General features: G+C 45.9%; 1 protein-coding gene and 1 long non-coding RNA gene across 7 annotated transcripts in view; one reads left to right on the top strand and one right to left on the bottom strand.

Annotated features, from left to right (window-relative positions):
* Positions 1 to 24,179, top strand: part of LOC102438001 — a 153,893-nt gene that overhangs the window by 118,444 nt on the left and 11,270 nt on the right. The window contains exon 3 of the long non-coding RNA XR_001348392.2: positions 19,929 to 20,032. This is a non-coding gene — a long non-coding RNA (uncharacterized LOC102438001). The remainder of the gene's footprint in view (positions 1 to 19,928; positions 20,033 to 24,179) is intronic.
* Positions 1 to 24,179, bottom strand: part of MRVI1 (murine retrovirus integration site 1 homolog) — a 110,715-nt gene that overhangs the window by 83,363 nt on the left and 3,173 nt on the right. The gene's annotated exons all lie outside the window — the stretch shown is intronic.

Here is a 24,179-nt window from a genome sequence, read left to right as displayed (position 1 = left end):
ACTCCTCCAGGGCTGATTTCACTTGTGGCCCATAATGGCCTTGGAGTCCCTCGTGTGAGAAGTGGGGTAGAATTGGCTCCGTTTTCCTCTTACTGACATGACATGAACACACATCACCTTAGCAGCTGCCTATGCAGGTGGAGGGCCTTGCTCCCCCGCCTCCCCATTTCTATTGAGCTTCCCCAGGTTAACAGCTGAGCTTTTCTCTGGATGAGGTAACTGGGCTTCCTGTCTTCCCTGACATACATGTGCAGATTTTTCACCAGGGAGTCTACCAACTAAAACCTCACAAAGGGCAGGGACTCCTCTGCCACCTTCATGCTTCTGGGTGACCATCCAGGAGTACTTTGCAAAGTGACTTTTAGAATTAACTTATCAGTAGGCTTCCAGCTTTAACCTAAACCCAGCAGGAAGCCACAGAGCATTCGCCTGGCCCTTCTGCCTCCACATGAAAAGCTAGCCAATGCATTCCCTGAACGGCTGGTGGTGTGTGCTCCAACATGCCATCATCCTCACGTCTGCTGCCATGGCACTCCTGCAACCACCTGCGTCCCGACAAGTAGAGCCATGAGGGTTTGCAAGGTGGTCATAGCTTCCCTTCCCAAACTTCTGCTCTGACGAGGGGACTCTGATATTGGGGGTCCTGGCCACCCGGCACCTAGGATCACCCATGTCTGTGAGGCAGGCTTCTAGGGACTGTTGTCCCTTATTTCAGGGAGAAGACCAGAGGAACCAAGCCAGCTTGATGGGCCTCAATGGGCACTGGCAACAGCCAGTCCTGTCCACACTGCACATGCAGAGTCTCTCAGAAGCCAACAGTGGGACCAAGTCTGAGCCAACAACCCCTTCCTTGGATCTTCTGGCCTCTGCACCTGAAGATGTCCATTCCTTAGGATGGGCGTGAGGATGGGGAAAGACAACCTGCTTTTTGTCCAGGACATGAGATCTGTCCAGGTCCAGCTAGACCGCCAGGAGCAACCTCTCTGAAAAGCCAGGATCAGCCCTCTATCACCTCGGGAACTTTATTCCAAAGAAAAAGAAAATTTCTTCCTTGACTTAGCAACAGCCTTATCCCCCACAAAATAAAAATAAAAATACATAAAAAATAAATGAACATCCAGTTCCCATGTGCCTTTCTTTGTCATTCCTTCCTCTCCTTCTTCTCCCCTCCCTTCCCAGCTTTGTTCTGGGAGTGACCATCAAGGCCTAGATGCAGGACCTGGTTTGGGCAAGTCAGAGGAAAATTTGGCCTCCACAATGCCTGCCTAAATCCTTCACTCATTCAAGAGGTGCTTCTGAGCGCCTCCTCAGTGTCAGGTGCTCTGGTAGGTTGGGGCTCTGCAGTGTGTCCTTCAGGGCTGCCTCCCCAGAAAGCCTTCCTGGCAACCCGGCAGCTAGGATCTTTCCAACGTACTGTGAGCTCTCTGGTCTATGATGGCACCGCACAGCTGCCCCCATCTGCCATGCGGTGGTTTCTGTTTCCTGCACATTAATCACATTTGCCAAGCCTGAGAGCAGAGAGCTTTCTTCCGTGCCCCAGCTGTGGGAACCCTGCACAGGTCCAGAGCAATTGCTCAATGCCCGGTGCACCCCTTCTTTTGCCAGAAAGGACTCTAGGAATCAAACCTCGCTTTCCTGTGTACATACCCAGCACAGCATGTACATATCAGCTCTTGAATCCTCTCAGCTCTGTGAGGAAAGTCTTATAGCTCCATTTTTACAGGCGAGGAAATCGAGCCTCAGAGAAGTGTAGTGACTTGCTCTAGGTCACATAGTCAGGACTAAAACCTGGGCCTCCTGGGACCAAAAATGGGGTCTCCAACCCTTCTCAAGAAAGGCTCATTCCCATTCTTCTCCGACCTCAGTAGAGACAGAACAGAGCATTGGGAGATGTTCCCTGACGGGGATTTTGACTGTTCCAGGTCACAGCCCTGCCTTCGGGCCAGCAAGGACAACTCCAGTTGAGGCACAGAACTGGAAACCGTCCTCGGCATCCCCAGGGGAGACAGGAAGCAGCTGCCTCATCTAAGACAAACAGAAGACGGCTCTTCCCTGCTGGGATGGAGTGCCCCCACCCCAAGTCCCACCCACTGTTTATCTCCGCTCTGGGAGACCCCATTCTTAGAAGCTATGGAATTAGGCTGCAGGGCAGAGTGTGGCCTAATATGTGCTTCAGGAGGCCAAAGAAGGATTGCAGCAGGCTCAGCGATGGGGCTTCTGGGAGGGAAGAGCAGACTGTGCACCAACCACCTGTGTAGGGATGAGATCCTTCACCACTTGGGCCTCAATCTCCCTAGTACAGGGTTGGACTAAGTTTCCAGCCCATGCCCCACTTTCTGCCCCATGAGTTTGGGGTCCTCCTTGTCTATTGAGAGCAGACGTGCAGTCAGTAGCGAGAGGTCTGACTGGCAACACCCTCCCACCCCGCACTAGAGGCAGCCTTCGGACATCTTTGCATCACATCCCTCCAATCACAGTGATTAGTTCAAGGGTGAGCACGTGACCTGCCCAGAACCCATAAGACATAATAAGACTTTACTGGGCATTCTGGGAAGGAGATTCTTTTATTATTATTATTATTATTATTATTATTATTATCATCTAAAGTTTTACATATGTCTCCTTTTCCCCCAACTTACCCCCCCCCCAGCCATTCCCACTCTGGGCAAGCCCCACCACCCCAGTGTCTGTGTCCATTGGTTATGCTAATATGAGTGCATACAAGTCCTTTGGTTGCTCTTTAACCCTCTCCTTACCCTACCATTTGTCTCTGGATCTATTCTTTTTTTTTTCTGGATCTATTCTTGTTCATCAAATTATGTTGATCATTATATCCCACATATGAGTGAGATCATGTGATATTTATCTTTCTCCAACTGGCTTATTTCGCTTAACATAATGCTCTCCAGTACCATCCATGCTGTCGCAAATGGTAACAGTTCGGGAAGGAGATTCTTACTCTTTGTTGCAGGTCTTGAATGTAAGAGGGTGAAAACAGAATCTTTCTTGTGCCCTAACCGGTTTGGCTCAGTGGATAGAGCGTTGGCCTGTGGACTGAAAGGTCCCAGGTTTGATTCTAGTCAAGGGCATGTACCTTGGTTGCACTCACATCCCCAGTTGGGGGTGTTCAGGAGGCAGCTGATCGATGTTTCTCTCTCATCAATGTTTCTAACTCTCTATCCCAGTCCCTTCCTCTCTGTGAATAATCAATAAAGTATTTTTTTTTAAAAAAAAAGAATCCTTCTTGTGATGGTGAAAAACTTGTCTAAGAAAGGAATCACTGGGAGAGTACAGCAAAGAGCCAGAAAGAAACTATGTCCTGAGCCTGTCATCTAAAGCCCTGATCAAGCTATGCCTAATATTCCTGGCCTTTTATGTTTCAGAAACAATTAATACTCCTTTTTGCTTTAAAGTGTCTTGTGTTGGATTTTTTGGCTCTTGCAGTAAAGAGTTCCAACTGGTACAAACAGCCTCAACACCAAAGACTTCTCTGCTGCCTACTTGAGAGTTTTAATTAGAAAACTCAGATCTAGAGCAAATGAGCTTGCCCTGAGTTATTCCCTAGTGAAATTTATCAACATGCCCCTTTCCTCAAAACCTGCTCCTCCTCCTGCCTTTCCTGCCCCTGTTGCTGGGCTCAGCTTCCTCCCAGAAACCACAGCCCAACCTCTGAATCCCCCACCCCAACAATGCCTATCCCCCAACTTCCCCCCTACTACACACACATTTAAAACAGGCTCCAGAGGAGGGACTAGGTTTGACCAGCTTCCATGTTCCTGTCTAAAAACATAATCCAGTGAACATAAAGACAACTTTGTGGAGTCAGATTTCAACCTTTAAATGATGCCATTGCCTCCTTCCCGATAACCTCCAGGGACCCACTTCACCTACCCCTTAGCTCAGAGTTGGATGGGCTCTGACCCTCCCTGAAGAGTAGAACCCAAGACTCGAGCATTGAGAGCCTGTGTGAACAGGCTTGACCTGCTGCCCTGGACTCCAGTTTGCAGGACAAGGAAGAAGCACAAACTTGCCCACCAAAGCCGATGGAGGGGGAAGAGCAGTTGTGGATCTTGTCTTTTTTTTTTTTACCAAAAATTCTGAGCTGAACTGCATTTGCAATTTGGTCAACTCAAAAGATGCTCCTTGAACAGAGGCTATGGCGACAAGAAGCCAAGCAAAAGTAAACAGAGCAGTTCCCTTGGTATCTCAATCTCTGCAAATAGCTGCAGGCTTTGAGTCTGTAGACACCACTTGAGAACAGGCTTTGGTAAACAGTGATGTGAAATGACCTGGAAGGGTAGGGGTTGAGAGGGGGAAAGCAGGAGCTTGGGAATAGCTCTCCCAACGGCAAACTTTGGTGGCCTAGACACATGAATTTCATTGTATTGCTACTTAAACAGGCATGTGCTGCTGCTTAATGAAATGAGACAGGAAGTAACCACAGAGGACTTCTCCCCAGAGGAGCTGTCATCTTTTCACAATGAAAAGACAGGGAGCACATGGAACAATTACACAGCATCAGCAGAAGAGCACTGATACTTGTTGCACCAGGCTCTCTACCTGGCCCTTTCCATCCTTGATGTTATTCATTCCTTACATGGTACTATTATTCCCATTTTACAAAAGAGAAAACTAACACTCAGGAAAGATAAGTACTTTATTCAACACACCAGGGTGAGGCTTCTAGGGCAATACAGAACCCAGCAACAGTGGCACCAACCACCAGCACCACCACCTCTACCGTCACAAAAGAAAGGACCAGGAGAGGGTTTTCTGGCTAAGGATTCACAAACTCATCCTGGAGAAGGTGTTATCCTTAACATCAGATTCACAAATGTTCTGTCTGTTCAATTGTAGTTTGCTATTTGTATAATATCTTCCTTAAATTAACTGTTTGGTGAACAACATGAAGTTCAACCAGTGTTTAAGCCGAGTCATTCTTAAGAAGCTCCTGGAAATTTTCACCTGCATTTCCAGATGAGAGAAACAGATAACTAACCAGAAAATAGACCCCTGGGAGGGTGGGTTCTTCTGATGAAGTCATCCACCTTCCAAGTGGAAGTGGCCTTCCTAATACAAGACTTTGGTTCTATTCCTCCCTTGAGTAAAACCCTTCAGTGGCACTCAATGCACTCATTTCCAAACCTGAGAAAGCGAACTAGAATCATCTGAGGTGTTTGATAAAGTGCACACTCCTGGGCCCATCCCAGATCTACTGAATCCAAATATTTGGGGAAAGGGCGCAGGAATGTGTAGGGTTGGCAGTCCCTCAGTGGAGTCTGGTGCCGCATATTCAGAACACCAGAACTGGGAACCGCGGTCCACAGAGTTCTGGTTCATTGGCATGATGGCATGTTCTGCTCTGAGCTTACCATCTTCTCCTGTTTCTTCTACAGACTACCACCATGGTATCCCACACCCCAGCATCACCTCATGCCCCAGTTTCCAGAATATTCCACATACTTTCAAGCCTCCCTGGCACTCTTTATGCCTCAAAGGCTCATCTCTCCCATCTTCCTCCATTCTTGGGATCTGAGGTCTTCCCTGCAGCCATGTTCTGAGCCCGTTCTCCCTCCTAGGGAGATCAGCTCACTACCTCCCCGACCCCAGCACCTGAACTTTGCAGTTGAAACACTTCTCCCTGATGGAGAGGAGAGGAAAAGCCCCTTCTAGGAAATTCTCTTTTCCCATTATCCAAGAGGACATAAATGGTGGGTCTGACAACCTTCATGGTCCTTACATGGGCAATTTGTATACTCATTTTTTAAAATGTTTTTATTGATTTCAGAGAGAGAAAGGGAGAGAGATGGAAACATCAATGATGAGAGAGAATCATTGATCAGCTGCCTCCTGAACACCCCCTACTGGGGATCGAGCCCACAACCCAGGCATGTACCCTGACCAGGAATCAAACCATGACCTTCTGGTTCATAGATCAAAGCTCAACCACTGAGCCACTCCAGCCAGGCAATATACTCATTTTTAATAAATGAACTAACATTAATAGTCTTACTCTGTAAATATATATATTTACTTTGACTTTCCATGAGCTAGCATTTCCTGAGCAAAGCTCCTTTTGGGAAGAGAACTAGGATTTCAAAGCAGTGAGGCCTTTCTTTGTAGGCTGATTATGAAACCACTCTGTGACCTTGGGGCAGTCATGCCTTTCTCTGGGCCCCGCTTTCAGCTTCTGCACAATGACTTTCAAACTTTTGACTCCCTGGAGTTCTAGCCAGAGGGATGGCCTCCCCAGGCTCTGGGAGGAAAGCAGTAGCCTGACTACAGACAGCTTGGTTGAGCTGCTCTTCTCTGCCATGTGCCTCTGTGCCACAGCAACACACTGCCCTGCCTTCCCCTCCCCAGCAAACACAGCAATGCATCCCTACTGCCCTTTCTTGAGGCTTACAGAGGAGACTTTAGCGCTGAAGCAGATCCTTGGGAGATAAGAAAATGCCACTGATGTGGTTGGAAAAATCTGAGCTGGATGAAGTGGAAACACAGAGCTCTCCCTTGAGGCCAGAAGAGAAGTGCATGGATGGAGGCCAAAGTCCATTCCTTCCTTGAGCCTCTGGGAGCCAGCAGCCCACCCCCCCCCTTTCAGAATGCAATACCCCCTTGCCTTTCACCCTTCTTGCAGACACCCCCAGGGGCATAACTGCTGAGCCTGCAGGATCCTGGATATCTGGGGGCAAATCAGTCTTACTGTGGATTGTACTGGTTTTTATTGATTGCCTTATAGGTGATTTATAACTGCCTGCTTCCTTAAGAAATGGTTTGTGGCCAGATGTCAGTAAAAACACTCAGAGGGCAAGAGAGTTAAAAATAAAGCACTGAAAAAAGGGAGCAGAGACTACACAGGAAAGAGGAAGACAACTCCAGCCAAGGTGGGATGGCTCCTCAGTCAGGTGACCTCAAGGGAAATCTTGATTTTCATTTTCTACTGACATAGCTCATTAGGATCAGCAGCAGCTTGCTTTTGGCCACTGTAAAAATTACAGAGCATGACTATTATATCTTGAGCTAACTCACCAAAATGGACCCGCCACTCAAAAGAGAACACAATTAGAGTGAGCTTTTGCATTCAAGAACTTTAAGGTTCACAGGAGTCTTTGCATTTAATTTCAAATACCACTTCACAGAAGGACTTCTCGTATGAGTACATCACCATACTGTTTAACAGCAGGCCCTGGGATTACCTTTGTCTTTTTAAAGCAGACAATATAGAGGTTCTATGTGTGATGTGCATGTCTGAGTCTGGTAGCTGGTCATCAACCCTCCTTGATGTGGCGATAGAGTAAACCTGATCAAATGAGCTCCAGGAACATGCAGAACCACACATGAGGATCCTTTAGCTCAGGGATGATTAGCAGTGCCTTTTAATTCTGACTATAGGTCACTCTCATTTGGTTGTCATGGTGAATGAGTTAGTTAACAAATTCTGGCTTCACTAGTTACAACTCACCAGAGATCATAATCTTTCAGAGGAAAACCAAGAAGGGTATTGCTGTGGGCTGAACTGTGTCCTCCCCAAATTCTTATATTGGAGGCCCTAGCCCCCGGCACCTCAGAATGTGACTGTATGTGGAGTTAGGGCCTTTAAAGAGGTGTAAGTTGCCCTGACCGGTTTGGCTCAGTGGATAGAGCGTCGGCCTGTGGACCAAAGGGTCCCGGGTTCGATTCCGGTCAAGGGCATGTACTTTGGTTGCAGGCATATCCCCAGTAGGGGTGTGCAGGAGGCAGCTGATTGATGTTTCTTGCTCATCGATGTTTCTAACTCTCTATCTCTCTCCCTTCCTCTCTGTAAAAAATCAATAAAATATATTTTTTTAAAAAGAGGTGTAAGTTAAAATGAAGCTGTTAGTGTGGGCCCCAATTTAATCTGACTGGTGTCCCTATAAGAAGAGGAAATTTGGATACACAGACACCAGGGATGTGTGTGCACAGAGAAAAGGCTGTGTAAGGACATAATAAAAAGGTGGCCATCTGCAAGCCAAGGAGAGACACCACAGGAGACACCTGATTGATTACCTGCCAGGGTTCTCAACCTGTGGGTCACCTAAGACCATCGGAAAACACATATATAATTACATATTGTTTTTGTGATTAATCACTATGCTTTAATTATGTTCAATTTGTAACAATGAAATTGGGGGTCACCACAACATGAGGAACTGTATTAAAGGGTCACGGCGTTAGGAAGGTTGAGAACCACTGTGCTAACACCTTGATCTTGGACTTCTCTAGAACGGTGAGAAAATACATTTCTGTTGTTTAAGCCACCCAGTCTATGGTATTTTGTTACGATAGTCCTAGCAAACTAACACAGCTGTTGATGGAATTCTTAGTCATATCAGGTTTAAGTTCAAATCTGTTTCAAACATCTAATCTTTTGAATTAGGATCCATGAATTTTGGGAAATAACTACTTTAATATTCCTTTTCTAGGCCAATCACAAAGTTCCTTCTAATAAAATAAAAATCATCTGAACTAAGCCCCAAGATTCTAGTTTTTAAAAAGTAGAACTATCTCTATTTGCAGATGGCATGATCTTGTATATAGAAAATCCTGGAGACTACACTAAAAAGCTATTAGAATTATAAATGAGTTTAGCAAGGTTGCAGTATACAAGACTGATATACAAAAATCATTATGTTTCTATACACTAGCAAAGAACAACCTGAAATTAAGAAAGCAATTCCATTTACAATAGCATAAAAAATCACAAGTACTTAGGAATGTACTCAACAAAAGAAACGTACACTGAAAATGACAAAATATTGTTGAAAAACATTTAAAAAGACCTAAGTAGAGAGAATATCATCACATTTTCTAGATCAGAAGATTTAATATTGTTAATATGGAAATACTCCCCAAATTGACCTACAGGTTCAACACAATCCCTTTCAAAATCCTAGCTACCTTTTGCAAAAATTGACAAGCAGATCCTAAATTTCATAAAGACATTCAAGAGATCAAGAATAACCAAAACAATCTGGAAAAGAGAAGGGAAAGGGTGTTGATTTACACATCTCAATTTCAAAATTTAATATAAAACTATAGTGAGACAGTCTGATACTGGGTACTATACAAGGGTAGACATAGATCCATGGAAAAGAATTGAGAGTCCATAATATAACCCTTACATTTATAATCAATTGATTTAGATAGTTCAATGAGGAAAAAATAATCTTTTTAATAAATAGTTCTGGAAAACTGGACATAACATGTAAAAGAATAAAGTTGAACCCCTTTCTTATACCAAACACAAAAATTAACTCAAAATGAGTCAAACACCTAAATGGAAGAGCTAAAACTATTAAAACTTTAGATGAAGACATAGGAGTATATCTTTGTGTCCTTGGGTAGACAATTCCTTCTTAAAACACCAAAAGCATAGGCAACGATAGGAAAAATACACAAATTCAACTTCATCAAAATTAAAAATGTTTGCACTTCCAATGATAACACTGAGAAAGTAAAAACACAACCCATTGGAGAAAATATTTGCAAATAATATCTCTAATAAGGGGCTTGTATCCATAATATATAAAGAACTCTCACAAATCAGTAATAAAAAGACAAACAACAATTTAAAGTGGGCAAAATATTTGAGTAGACATTTCTCCAAAGAAAATATACAAATGGCCAATAAACACATGAAAAGATGCTCAACATTATTAACCATCAGGGAAATACAAATCAAAACAACAATGAGATACTACTTTACATCCATTAGAATAGCTAAAATAAAAAGCAGAGAAGAACAAGTATTGGCAAAGATGTGGAGAGACTGGACCCCTTACTCGTTGCTGGTAGAAATGTAAAATGACACAGCCACTTTGGAAAATGAATTGACAGTTCTTCAAAAGAGGTTAAAGATAGATTTGCCATATGATCCACCAATGCTCTCCTAGGTATATACGCAGAGAAATGAAAATGTATGTCCACACAAAATCGTGTATACAATGTTCATGACAGCCTTATTCATAATAGCCAAAAGGTGGAAACAAACTAAATGTTTTTTATAAATACCTTATAATTTTATTTATCAATTATATCTTAATAAAGCTGGAAAAAGAAAGATTAATAGTTTTAACTAATTTTTCAATAGTTTTTTTAGAGGTAGATCACATCTAACAGATGAATAAGAAGTGGTCTATCCATACAATGGAATATTATTCAGCCATAAAAAGGAATGAAGTATGAATATATGCTAAAATATGGATGAACCTTGAAAACTTTAGGCAAAGTGAAGAAGTCCATCAAAAAAGACCATATAATTTATGATTGCGTTTATATGAAATGTCTGGAATAGAGCAATATAGAGGCAGAACGTAGATCAGTGATTCCTTAGGGAGGGATGGGGAAAGTGAGAAGTGACTATTAATAGGTACAGGGTTTCTTTTGGGTGATAAAAATATTCTGGAATTAAATAGTGAAGATGGCTGCACACTTCTCTGAATATATTAAAAACCACTGAATTGTACATTTGAAATGGGTTCATTGTATGGTATGTGAATTCTATCTTATAAAATGTTTAAAAACAAAACTTCTGAAGAAGAAAAAGAAGAGGAGGAGGGAGGGGAAAACTAGCTTTTGTCCTTAGTACATTGTGAGCAATCTGGACACAGTTTCCTCAAAGATAAAAGATGGAAATTAAGCTGGATGATTTCTAACTTTCCTCCCATTTCATGTATATGTCATTTAAGAAAAGAGTTTGAGGAAAAGAGGTGGAGTACATGTGAAAGTGTCTAGGTCTAGGATGAGGTTACGTGGTGAGAACTGAAAGAGAAGACAACAAATAGAGTAAAAGAAATAGAAAGACGTGCAGGGACAAGGGACATGAGCTCAGAGAGACAGACACATAGAGACATGGAAACAAGACTCTGCTCGAAAGAAAGAGAAACTCACTGAGATGCATGTGCACATCACTGGTCCATTTTTCCATGTAGCAAATATTTACTGAGTACCTACAAAGTGCCGAGCTCTGTGTACGGTAGTAAATCAGGTGGGTCAGGCTGAGCTCAGTGATAAGAGACCCGGGCTGCAGTTGCTCAAGACTACACAGGGAACGTGCATGCACACATACACACGCAACCCACACTCACACTGCACCACACTCAACATGCAGCATTCCCAAAAGTCCAATCATTTTTGCAGGGTGCACCGTTTCTCATCCCAGGCAGTTAAAATTCTCCTAACAAAGACATTCAAATATATGTTGTGTTTTTACAAGTATGGGCATGAATGGGAATGACACCTTTTATTCTTCCCCTGAAGTCTCTATGACACAAAGCGGAAGAGCAGGATTCATTCCTAGTCTGGAAATGCCTTGTCCTCTTTTCCTCTTTCTTCATCAGTGAGGAATGGGTTTGGAAACAGAGAACACGGCCTGTTACAAGCACACAACTTTCAGCTGGGAAGTTCCCAGAACACATGCTGTCCCTCTCTCCTCTCATCCCACTAAGGGCATGTGATGCCCGTATTCACTGTCTCATGGCCTCCCTACTGCTGGCAGGCATGTGAGAGGGACTCAGTTCAGCAGGAAAACTGACCCGCTTCCCTGCAGTGCCTGCTCTCTGAGAGGTCAACCACCTCTGAGAAGGGAAGGCCAAGGAAGTTTCTGGATGTCTGCTCTGACCCTTTACTCCAGCCTCAGCCAGAGCCCAAGCGGCACAATTTGCTGAAATAGCCTTCGGTCACATCCTAAGAGGGGGGTCCATCCCCTTCCATTAGTAGGAAGGATGTTTGGAGGAGTTGGTGTTGGATTCTGTGTGCCCCCACATAACTAGGAAATGCACAGCAGAGCCTGGGGGTAGAGGAGGGACACTGGCCTGCAGATCTGGACAGGCTGAACCAGATCTGTGCTGGGAAACGGCCCTCGGGCCCCTGAAGCCCTCCCCAGCTGCCTACCATTTGGAGCAGTAGTGAATTAATGTGGTCCAAGCTACAAAAATAGTAGTCAGAGCATCTAAACTTATCTTCCGTCCTGGGCCCGGCCAGTCCCCTGGGAATGTCAGCATTTCTAAAACATCTCTATTCACCCAGCGCGCCTTGTGTCAGACCCCAGTTTGGGTCTGGGCAACCATTAAACTCTCTTGTTCCTTCCACGCCTGCCCAGTCCTCTCAACTCTGCATCACTCGCTCTGCACCCTAAACAGGAAATGCTCAAGATTTATGCTTGCTGCAACCAAGCCAAAGGCCTTTAACCTGGCGCATGGCTCCAAAGGGCAGAGAGGGCCCCTTGGAGAAGTGGCCTGGGTGCTCTCTGTCGTTAGTTGTGAATTAATTGCTAAACACGAGAACTGGGGAAGCGCAGTCACCTGGCGAGGCTTGAGCTCTGGCTTGCTGCGATGCCAAAAGAAGCCATTCCCACAGCAGTTTGTCTTTCTCTGACGAATTTATTCTGGGTTCTCAGGGAATTTTGCCGTCTTGAAGACTGGTCGCTCCAGACATGCCTCTGGCCTCTGTACATCCTGTGCTCTATGCGTGGAATGCCCTGTATTCCCTCTGCCCTGCCTGACAAATGTCCATTACCCTCTCCCTCGATGTCTTACTAAGGGCAGGGACGCTGTGGTGTTCACGAAGTTTGTCTGCAGTGAATGCCTCCAAATGACCTCCAGGTTACACCCCATATCTATCACCCCTGATCAACCAGGATTCCCAGCTGCTCGCCCATGGGACGGAGATGCTACAGGCCACGAGCATCTCCCCTGCCTCCTGGAGACTGACTTCTGATCGTCTAACAATTCCTGGTCAGGATTTCTAACCACTGCATGGGCTGTGTGATTGCAATGCAGTCTGAGTGTCCCTGAGCTTGAAGATCGTGCACTTTAGTTCTCATTTTCTGAGCTGTGACCCTCTGCAGGGGCTCTGTCTGCCTCCCTCAGAGATGCCATGCAGCTCAGAACTGCTTGAGGGGTGGGGAGTGAGGACAGGCTCCTCTACAGCCTCAGTTTCCTCCTCTGAAAAACGGAGATAATAGTTTCTATCTCAGGATGGTTGAGAGGATGGAATAAGATGCATAAACTACTTGGCACAGAGTTGGTGCAGTTTTTGCCCCTTTGGCACCCAGTCCCCCCTCTTCTAGTAACAGCAGCATCCTAATTGTCCCTGTGTTTGGAGTGGGTGTCGGCCCCACAGTAGGAGTGGGGCTGTCACACAGCCCTGGCTCGTCAGAGCACCCTATGCCCCTCGCCCTGGTGATTAACTGAGGCATAAACGCATGATTCAGACAGGGCCAATAAATTCAACTTGGCAACTTTTCTGAAATTTTGGGGGGAGTCTTGATACTGAGGGTTCTGAAAGGATAGATGTAAACTTGGAACTATAAGTACCACGATGTCACCACAAGAACGAGTCACCTGAGAAGAGAGATCCAATACCCAGGATCGTTGAACGATAGAGGGAATGAGCCCCGTGGCTCCAGCCATAACTGAACCTGCCCTAGACTTCTCAAGTATGTGTTCCAGGAAATGCTGGTTATTGTCTAATCAAATTTGAATGTTTCTGTCCCAAGCAAATAAGAATCTTGGGTAATGCAAAGCTCAACAGATTTGGCCAACTTCCCCCTTGCCGCTGACATTGCTCTGGGAGGACATCCGTGATCCTTGCCATCTCCTTGTCCCCAGTCTCTCTCCCTTTAGTCCATCTTCCACCAGGCTGACCGTTCTCAAACACAGGCTTAGTCATCTTACTCCCCATCTTAGAAGACTCCTTGACTCCTGCTGCCTGGAAACTGAGTTCCCACTTCCTCAGCTCCACCTTCAAAGCTTTCCGCAATCGGACCTCAGTTCTCTCTTTTTTTCTCTTTTTTAAATTGAGATATAATTGACATAAAACATTAGTTTTTATGTACGGCTATTGATTTGTTAGTTAACATCCATCATCATATATAGTTACAAAAAATTTTTTTCTTGTGATGGGAACATTTAAGATTTACCCTCTTAGCCATCCACCCTAATTCCCTTTTGAGCTTATCTCTCAGGACCCTCTTCCGTGGCACCGTGCATACTGTGCAAGATACCTATCAACCCATTCCCACTCGGAAACGCTCCCCCACTCTCCCACCTGTGCTTCCTGCAGGAAACCCTTCCACTCCTAACCTGCCTGCCAAAATCCCACCTATGCCCTTCACCAAGACAGAATAAATGTCTCACGTCCCTGAATTTACCCCCTTGTTATATATAGTCCCTTCACTCTGTCCTTCCGTGGGAATAACGTACCATATAGACACTTCGAGGGCAGAGAGCATGTCTGACTCAATTGTGAATCCCCTTGAGGGCCTTGCAGAAGGTTTGCCAACATAGGCCCTTCGTCATTTTGCTGACACAAGACCTCAGCTTTCAGGGACAAACTCTGAATCCTCTGACCCTCTCCTCAACCACACTCTAGGAGAGTGGATCCTGACCTTTGGGTCACATTTCCTCTTCACCAGAAAACTTTTTCCAAAAATTATGGTAAAATACACGTAACATGAAATTCATCATTTTAACCATTTTAAAGTGTGCAGTTCAGTGGCATTAAGTGCATTCACAATGTTATGCACCTAATACCACTACTATCTAGTTCCAGAGCTTTCCCATCACCCCAAAGGGAAACCTCATTCACATTCGGCAGTTACTTCCCATTCCTCCCTTCCCCTACCCACAAGGTCCCGAAAATCACCAGTCTGCTTTCTGTCTCCATGGATTTTCTTATTCTGGACATTTCATATAAATGGAATCATACAACATGTGGTCTTTGTGTCTGGCTTCTTTCACTTAGCAAATGTTTTCCAAGATTCATCTGTGTTGTCGCATGTATACATACTTCATTCCTTCCTATGACTGAATAATATCCCCTTGCATGGATATGACACATTTTGTTTATCCATTCATCTGTTGATGGACATGTTGGGTTGTTTCCACCTTTTGACTCTTGTGAATAGTGCTGTTATAAACATACTTGTACAAGTTTCTGTTTGAACACCTGTTTTCAGTTCTTTTGGGTACATACATACCTAGGAGAGGAATGGCTGGGTCAGAAGTTAATTCTGTGGTTACCAGGAGCCTCTTACACTTGCCATCTCTGATCCTCACCAGCATCCTGGGTCTGCTTGGCTGACGTCATCACTGGCTTTGTAGAAGGGACCTGTTTATCTTGATATTGTCTCCTGATGGCAAATCCTAAAGGGTGTTCCTAGTTTTTTTTATATCAACTTCTGGCTGTTTAGTGTTTTCCATTGTCTCAGCTATTTCAGATCCTCTATGTAATTTGTTCCTCACAGCAGTATTATAAGGTAGATAGTATTATGTCTGTTTTTCAGATGAGGAGGCAGAGAGTCAGTGGGGTGAAGTAACTTGACAAGGTCATAGCCATTAGGGCCCAGCTGAGACGGACTCCCAGCCCAGGCCCTTTCCACACCACCACAGTGGCCCTCTCTCCAATTTGCCTCTCTGTCCAAGGTCTTTAAAAAAAAATAACCTCCTGAAATTTATTCTCACATTCACATTTGCTTAGAATTCCTCTTGCTAGGTGATTAGTCAATGCTGACACAGACTTCCACACACACTCTGCCAGGGATCTCATTTATAATCAAAACGTTTTCCTAGGGCAGATTCTGCCTGTACTTTTGCCTTTTCTGGGTCTTCTGTGAACTGGAATCCTGGGTTAATGCTCCTTTTTAAATATGTTTTTTAACTGATTTTAGAGAGAAAGTAGGGAAGGGAGAAAGAAACATCAATGAGAGAAAAATATCCACTGACTGCTTCCTGCAAGTTCCCTACTGGGGATGGAGCCTGCAACCCTGGGGAATGTGTCCTGACAGGGAATCAAACCAGTGACCTCTTGGCACACAGGGTGCTCAACCAACTAAGCCACACTGGCCAGGTCAATGCTCCTTTTTGATGAATCTACATCTGAGTGTGGCCCACAAGCTGAACCTCAGCTCTTGAAATTTCCACCCTATTCTTCTGTAAACCCAAGTTCAACCAGAGAGCGCCTCCTTTCCCTTCTCAGGGGGACAGTATATCTTGGACTGGGGAGTCCCTGGACCTCTTTGGAGCAGAGAAGAGGCACAATGACCTCATTGGAATTGGGTATGACGCAATGGAATTGGGCCCAGTCTGCTGCTTAAAACCTCCAACCCTAGCACTTCCTACTTCCACATGAAATGCATGGGAGACTGAAAAATAAGGCAAGCAAACTAGACAACAGATAACAATGACAAAACTCAAAATTCATCAAAGGCATACCATGTCCCTGACACTTTGGGCATATTCATTCCCTCAATCCCCCACCCACGGTATACTATGGTGAGTGCTAGCTTGCAAATAAGGAAACTGAGGCTCAGTGTGGTGCTGTGACTTTTCCAAAGTAACAGAGCTGATGGATAGCCAAGTGGGATTGTAAACCAGCAGAACCCAGGCTATCCCCACTGGCCACTGTCTGCATCCCAGGGAGATGCTTTTGAGCTGACCTGGCCCACTCAGCACCTGCCTGGGGAGTTCTGCAAGCAATGAGGGCTTTCCAGATGCCACATAATCCACCTGCTTCCTCTCAAGCAAGTGTGTCCCTAGCCAGCTTTTCCCAAAGCCTGTTCTCTGCCACCCTTGTTCTCGGCGATGTTGTTAGGAGCTGTGAAAATGCAGGCTTCCATGTTTCAATACATTTGGGGATATTAGTATGAGACAGGCTTCTGTCCTGCAAGCCTTTAATAAGGAAATATCTCCAAGAGGGCTAGAAAGTAGTACAGAATGTTTCTCAAACCTATTTGACCAGGGAATGGTTTTTCAAGGTCTCAACGTGACCTCCTCAAAGCACTAGTCAGAGACCCTCTCCGATGAGTGCGTGGCCAGAGGTGAGAGAGCAGAGTGGTTGTGCACGTGGGGTCCGGAGCCGGGCTGCCTGGGGTCCCATCCCAGCTGTGCCACGTGGTGGCTGTGTGACCTTGGGCAAACTACTCCATCTGTCTGTGCCTCGGTCTCCTCACTTGATAATCACGGATAAGGATATGCATGCAGATTATGTGACACACATCAACTCCTGAGAACAATGCTTGGCACATGTTCAGAGCTCATTCAATGTCAGCTGGCATTTTAGCTCCTTCCAGAGCCTTGCTGAAGGGGATTTCCCACATCCATCAGAGACAGAGTCTGCACCTGGCACTCCCGCCCCCCCCCCGCCCCTGGCACTCCCGCCCCCAGGCCACAGCAGCCACTTGTTCTATAAGACCTGAGAACAATGCAGGAAGACAGAGCGAAGCAGGTTAAAAGACTGCCATTGTTCCCTAGGAGTAACCCTTCCTGCTCCTGATGGCTGGGAAGGACTTCTACTTCGTTTCTTCTTCCCCACAGACGGGCACCTGAGAGTCAGAGACTGAGATTCTAAATCCAACTTACTCTGCACTGGGATCTCCAGTTTCCTTCCCTATACCAGAGAACAGAACAGGCCTCTAATCCAGGGACATGGCCCGGAGAGGGGTGGGGTTAGAGCTCTAAGCAGGCAGAGAAGCTGGATGGCAAAGCTGCAGAGAGGGGACAGCACCAGTGACGGTAGTAAGTGTCCTCCCCTTTGCGAGAAGCAAGAGAGGGGGCCCATGGCCAGGGCGCTTGGGTATTAAATTGGGATCATTAACAGTAGTTGCTGCAACAGACCCAACATCTCAGTGGCATTGAAAGTACATCTTGCTGACTTATGTCTAATGCATATTGGGATGGCCACCTCCGCCCTATAGTGAGAAGTTCTATAACAGAAAACCCTAAGGGAACATATAGTCAGCATTAAGTGGGATACCAAGAATTCCTGGATGACCCTGCTTGCCAAAGCCTTTTTCCTCTGTTGGCCAATTGATGCTCCGCTCTGCCTTGTTGCATATAAAAGACCCTGATGGAGGGGGTGCCTTTGCTTCTGAATGAATTCTCCCAGTTTTTCTAGGACTTCCTAATGCCTAGCCCCCAGAAGGCCTCAGGCTCTGCAGGAGCTGGTATTGGCCTTACTAATTCTCTGCCCATGGCAGAGATGGTTAGTGCTTCCTGAATCTTCCTGTGCTCTCTGCAGTTCCCAGACTCCCTTGCAGTTGGCTGGGGGGGGCGGGGGGGTGACTATCTCTGGCCAACAGACTGTGTGTCACCTCTGGGTTGAGGCCAAGAGCTGTCCACTCCTGCATCCATCTCTTCCTCTGCCAAGATGGCTCTGGAGGCCAAGTGCTCATGGGAAAGCTGGAAGAACTAACTCAGAAGCCGATGCAGCCCCCTCCCGGGTCTTACCTCTGCACTAAGTGGCAGAGAAAGCATTGACTAGGGAAGAGAGAATGGCTTTGGCAGACGGGTTCATCCAGGAATTGTTGGCATTTACATAGCCATTTAATGCCAGGTATTTCTTTCCTATAGGATTTTCTGTTAGACTTCTTGCTGTAATTTGGGGTATAGTGTGCCCTGTGATTCAAATATTCCCAGTAGTACATGGCAACTGTGATAGGCAGCTTGCCTCAGACTATAGCATGAACATGAATTACCTGGGGGTCTTGCTGAGCCTCAGATGCTGACTCTGGAGGCCTGAGTCTGTGTTTCTAACAAACTCCCAGGTGGTGTGATGCTGCGGGTCCCTAGACCGTGCTCCGGATGTAAGGTGATGGGGCAGGGCTGACCTCCAGAAAGTCTGGGAGGAACAGTGCCCGGGGCCCACAAAAATGTTCTCATTTCTTTTTGAATCAGAAGACAACATGAACTATTTAGTCAAAGAAAATGTTTCCATAGATAACATTGATATATTTATCTACACCGACAGAGTTATAAAGTAAGTTTCTTAAGTACAAACGTGCCTAGGGCCCCTAAAAATCCTAACATGGCCCTGGGGGTGGGATGGGAGAGGCTATGCTACCTACAGGGCATAGAACTGTGAAATCACGAAGCTCACACAGAAAACACAAGAGATGCCGTCTGAGGATGTGCCATGCACATGGTAGTTAGCTGCCAGACCATGTCCCTGGGTCTCCTCCACTTAGGGAGCTCTTAGGGGTACTCAGTGTCTCCTGAGGGCCCCCCAGATTCTGGTGCGTGTGAGGTTCATCTCTTCCAAAGGACTGGAATCCAATTGTTTCCCTGCCCCCCACTGCTCCCAGAGCTGGAGAGCCCGGTGCAGCTGGCCCTATGGTGTGAGGGAAGTGGGACCAGGCTCCAGAGGCTGCTTTTGTTAGTGGCAAACACAAGACTACCGTCTCTGATCTGAGCAGCAAATGTCCAAAGCTGAGAGACAAATGCCTTGTTAACAGGAGAATGAATAGGCATTCCCTTCAGGAGTGAGTGTTTCTTAAAAACACAACCTCCCATTTACTTTGGACCTGGTGCTGGTTCTGACTGCCCCTAAAGCCACTGCACGGGGCTGTTAGAGAATGAGCAATAATAGCTGAGTCTCCGAACACACCTGCAGCCCTCCCTGTCACAGACGCAGTGTCTGACACCATTATTGCTCTGGGGTGGCTTCAAACATGAGACTACGGGGGGGGGGGGGGAGGTGAATTGCTAGGCTTGCGGTTCTCAACCTGTGGGTCGCGACCCCTTTGGCAGTCGAACGACCCTTTCACAGGGGTCGCCTAAGACCATTCTGCATATCAGATATTTACATTGCGATTCATAACAGTAGCAACATTACAGCTGTGAAGTAGTAACAAAAATAATTTTATGGTTGGGAAAGGGTCGTTCGACCGCAAAGGGGTCGCGACCCACAGGTTGAGAACCGCTGCTTTAGGGGGTAAGCAGTTCCCAGATGAGGAAACCAAGGCCTGGGAAGGAAGAAGTGATTTTGCTCAAGGGCATAACATCTAAGACTCAGAGCCAAGCCTAGATCCCCAGACCCCTGCTTATACACTGTCTTCATTTCAGCTTACAAAGTGGCAGCAGAAATGGATACTGGAAGACTTTCACTGTCTTTCCTCTCCCCTTTCTTAGGAATGAGCTGCCTGCTAGGAACACACATTCATTCTGCTGTGCTCCACCTGCTCCAAGATTGAAAGGAACCTGCCTCCAGCAGAGGGCATTGGAGAGGGCCGGGGGTAAGTCCGCTTCATTCAATATTAGAAAGCCTACTTGCCTGCAGGTGTAAACCACATTCTCCAATACCAGCTTTCTGCCACAGGTGATATTAGACTGACTTCTCAACAAGCCTTAGAACTTAATCAAAGGAGGGAGGTGATGTTCACTGGGCCTCCTTACTACCCCACCAGGCACCAATTGCCAATCATCTAAAGAATAAGTCTGCCACTCTCCTTGGAGCATTAAATGGAGGTGAGAATGGGACCCAGGATTATGGGCAGTCAGAGCCTCAAATCCAGTGCAGAAGTCTCCTGGATGGAATCTGTGAAGGGGGATAGACAGAGGCTAAGAACAGTCTCAGCTAATGTTTACTGGGTGCCGAGAACACACACTGGGCTAAGGAATTTAACCCTGCAAAGTGGGCACTACTTTATCTCCATTTTACAGGAGGGGAAGCTGAGGCTTGAGATTAGGTGTAGCTCGAGGTGTACAGCGGGTCAGCAGTGGCACTGTGCTGCCTCCAGCACGTGGCGTCTTCTCCCACGGTGACAATGTGGGGAGAGTGGTCAATGCTGAACTCACCCCCAACATAGGGCCAATGCTCTTTTGACTACACCTGCATGAGCAAAGTCAAGGGTGTTTCTGGTTTTCTTCTCTTTCTGATGAACTAGGAACCTTGGACTCTCTGGAAACATCCTCTCTGTTACCTTGTCAGTGGCAGAACTCCCTATGGCCTCTGTGTGTCCTTTCCAGGGTGGCCACCCCGTCCCATACCTATAGCCCCACCATGAACAATGTATCTTCTCGTCCTCTGAGCCTCCTGCCAGCCCACAGGTTCCTAACTTTCCCTGGTTAGCTAGGGTGGCTCAGCTTCCCCATGCCTGCACTCACTGGTACCCCTGCACATAGAACCTGGTTTCCTCTAAGCCAGCGTTTCCTAAACTTGAGTCATCTGCACACCATCCTCATAGTTTCTGCCACGTCTGTGTGCCACTTATGCATTTATTGATTTAATATTCTTTAATTTCACTAGCATTGAGCCAGAAAGCCAGGGTTGAAATCCCAGCTCTGCCATTTACCAGCTCTGTGTTGTTGAGCAAGTTACTTAATCTGTCTATGCTTCAGTTTCTCCATCTGTATAACAGGGATAATACTGGTAACTACTTTAAGGATTGCTATAAGGGTTGCTATAAGGATTAAATGAAATATTGCAGGGAAAGCATTAAAACAGTACTTAGCAGCCCGGCTGGGCTCATGAACCAGGGTCATGGTTTGATTCCTGGTCAGAGCACATGCCCAGGTTGTGGGCTCGATCCCAGTGGGGGTTGGGGGGTGCAGAAGGCAGCTGATCGATGATTCTCCCTCATCATTGATGTTTCTATCTCTCTCTCCCTCTCCCTTTCTCTCTTTCTAAAACCAATGAAAACATCTATTCTATATATATATATATATATAAAAGCCTAAGCGACCATTATGACCGTTCAACCTCTCGACCTGTCTACCGGTCGCTATGACAACGCACTGACCACCAGGGGGCAGACATTCAACACAGGAGCTGCCCCCTGGTGGTCAGTGTGCTCCCACAGCCAACCTCCTGCGGCCGGCCAACCTCCCTCGGTCCCTCCCCCTGGCTAGCCAGCCCCATCAGCCTGATCAGGACTGGGCTAGATGGCCCTGATTGGCCCCAATCACCAGCCAGGCCAAGGAACCCCACCTGTGAATGAATTCATGCACTGGGCTTGTAGTATTTTTATAAAACAGTACCTACCACACATAAGCACTCTAAGTGTTAGCTACTCTTGTCATTACATTTATTTTACAAGGAAACTTTATATTTCTACTGTAAGTGGAAAAGTCAGTACCACTTACTAGTATACCACTAATAGAGAGGAATTGTAAAAGTGAATTAAATTAAAACAGTTACTAAGTTCTAGCAATTGCCTGACAAAGGCTCTGGGCCTGAGGCTTGCTCTCATTTTGTCAAGAAGGGCGACACACAAGTATCCAAACGATGGAGAAAGCACTCCAGGCTCAGGCCAGAGGAACCCTTGTCCCACCTGACCTGGACTCCTTTTTCAGCACTGGGAATCCTGCGGCACCCCTCACTCCTGGGTGCCTCGGATGGAGGCTTTCTCCTTCAGCAAAGGACCGAAAAGAACTCAAAAGGGAACACCGTTCTTCTGATGTGAGTTTGCGTGCTTAGGCTGAGTCAGTATCCCACTTAGCAGCATCTTGCAGCCCACGCCATGGGCCACACTGAACAAGCCCGTCTCTGAGAGCCAAGTTTCCAAATTCCATAAACATATGGAAAGGCCATCATGAGACTGTCCCCAAAGAAACATTTGTAAATGTCTAACGAGAGGAATGATGATTAAACTGTTGCACAGCTAAAATTACATTAGACAACCATTGAAAAATCATACTTTGAAGTATCTTTAATGACATGAAAAAATGATGGTGATAGAATGTTCACTTAAAAAGCAGACTAAGATGTCCTTCATTAGGTGAGTAGATAAACAAGCTGTGGTCCATCAGTCAATGAAATATTATTCAGTGCTAAAAAGAAATGAGCTATCAAGCCATGAAAAGACATGGAGGAACCTGAAATGCATATTACTACATGAAAGAAGCCACTCTGGAAAGGCTACATATTATATGATTCCAATTATGACATTTTGGAAAAGGAAAACTATAGAGGCAGTGAAATGATCAGTGCTTGCAACGTGTTAGGAGGAGACGAATAGGTGGAGCACAGAGGATTTTTAAGGCAATGAAAATGCTCTATGATACTGTAATGGTGTGTACGTGTCACTATACATGTGTCTAAACTCATAGAAGGTACAACACCAAGGATGAACCCTACTGTAAGCTTTGGACTTTGGATAATAATGATGTGCCAGTGTAGGTTCATCAATTGTAGCAGATGTACCACTCTTGTGGAGGGTGTTGGTAATGGGGAGGCTGTGCATGCGTGGAGGCGAGGGTATACAGGATATCTCTGTACCTTCTATTCAATATTGTTGTGAACTTAAAGCTGTTCTAAAAAATCAAGTCTTTAAAAAAATTTTTTAAAGCTGACTGTAAAACCACATATAGTAAGACCCTAGTTTTATAATATATAGAGACATATAAAGAGACACACCACATTATTAATAATATTTACCTCTGAGTAAAAGGATTTGGGAGGGATTTTTTAAAATTTCTTTGTATTTACTTCCAAATAATTTATTTCTTACTTATACCAATTTCTATATTTTCCAAGAAATTTAATAAAGAACATACATTACTTTTATTACCAGGAAAATTCTTGAGTAAAAATTATAAATAAAAAATTCTAGGAAGAAACTAACCAGAGCTAATTACACCCATTCTTCACAAACTGGTTTTCATATCTGTGGCCGACTGGGAGTGGGGTTTTCTGTCTGCCTGACTGACTGTCGCCTGCTTTCCGTCTCCCCTGGCGAGGGCCTCACAGAGAAAGTAGGTCACTTCCCCTGTTAGGACTCTGGGTCTGAAGGCCCATCCACGGAGGGTATCCTGAGCTATCGCCTGAACTCAGAGTCTGGCCTGCAAGGTGCACAGAGCAAACACAACACTCCCTCTCCCTCTTTTCTTCATTTTTCCATCATTTGGGCTGTGACACATGATAACTGCCCCGAGAGCCAGGCTACTAACTAGAGGCAGGGTGGCAACTAACACAGGAAGTGCCTACTTGGGCCCGAGGTGGCCTGAGCTGGAATCCCCGCTCACACCTATCAGCTGTGTGCCCATGGGCATGTCACTTCACAACTCTCACAGCAGTGTCCTCATCCCATCACAGGAATAAGTTAAATAGCCATTCTAGTGCAGATCCTGGCACAAGGTAGGAACTCAATTCATATTGATTTTCTCTCCTCCGTTTACATTTACTACACAAGAACTCACTTCTGTCTCCCTCTCCTGACTCACAAGCTCCCCAAGGGGCAGGGACAGAGTCTGGGGACTCCCAGACCTCTCCTCCCCATCCATCCATGCCTCTGTTCCTCGTCAGTCAGTAAACAGAATCTCCTTGCTGACTGCCAAGCCACAGAGGGCGTGGCTGAGGGGCAGCCCAGTGGCTCCATGGGGCTACACAGGAGCAGTGACAGGGTAGGGAGGGGGTGGATTACTTAAGACCCCCTACTTTGC

The sequence above is a fragment of the Myotis lucifugus genome, unplaced genomic scaffold (assembly GCF_000147115.1).
Source record: "Myotis lucifugus unplaced genomic scaffold, Myoluc2.0 scaffold_61, whole genome shotgun sequence".
Classification (NCBI taxonomy): Eukaryota; Metazoa; Chordata; class Mammalia; order Chiroptera; family Vespertilionidae; genus Myotis; species Myotis lucifugus.
Note: the sequence above shows the minus strand (reverse complement) of the source record. Positions and strands in the feature narration are given on the sequence as shown.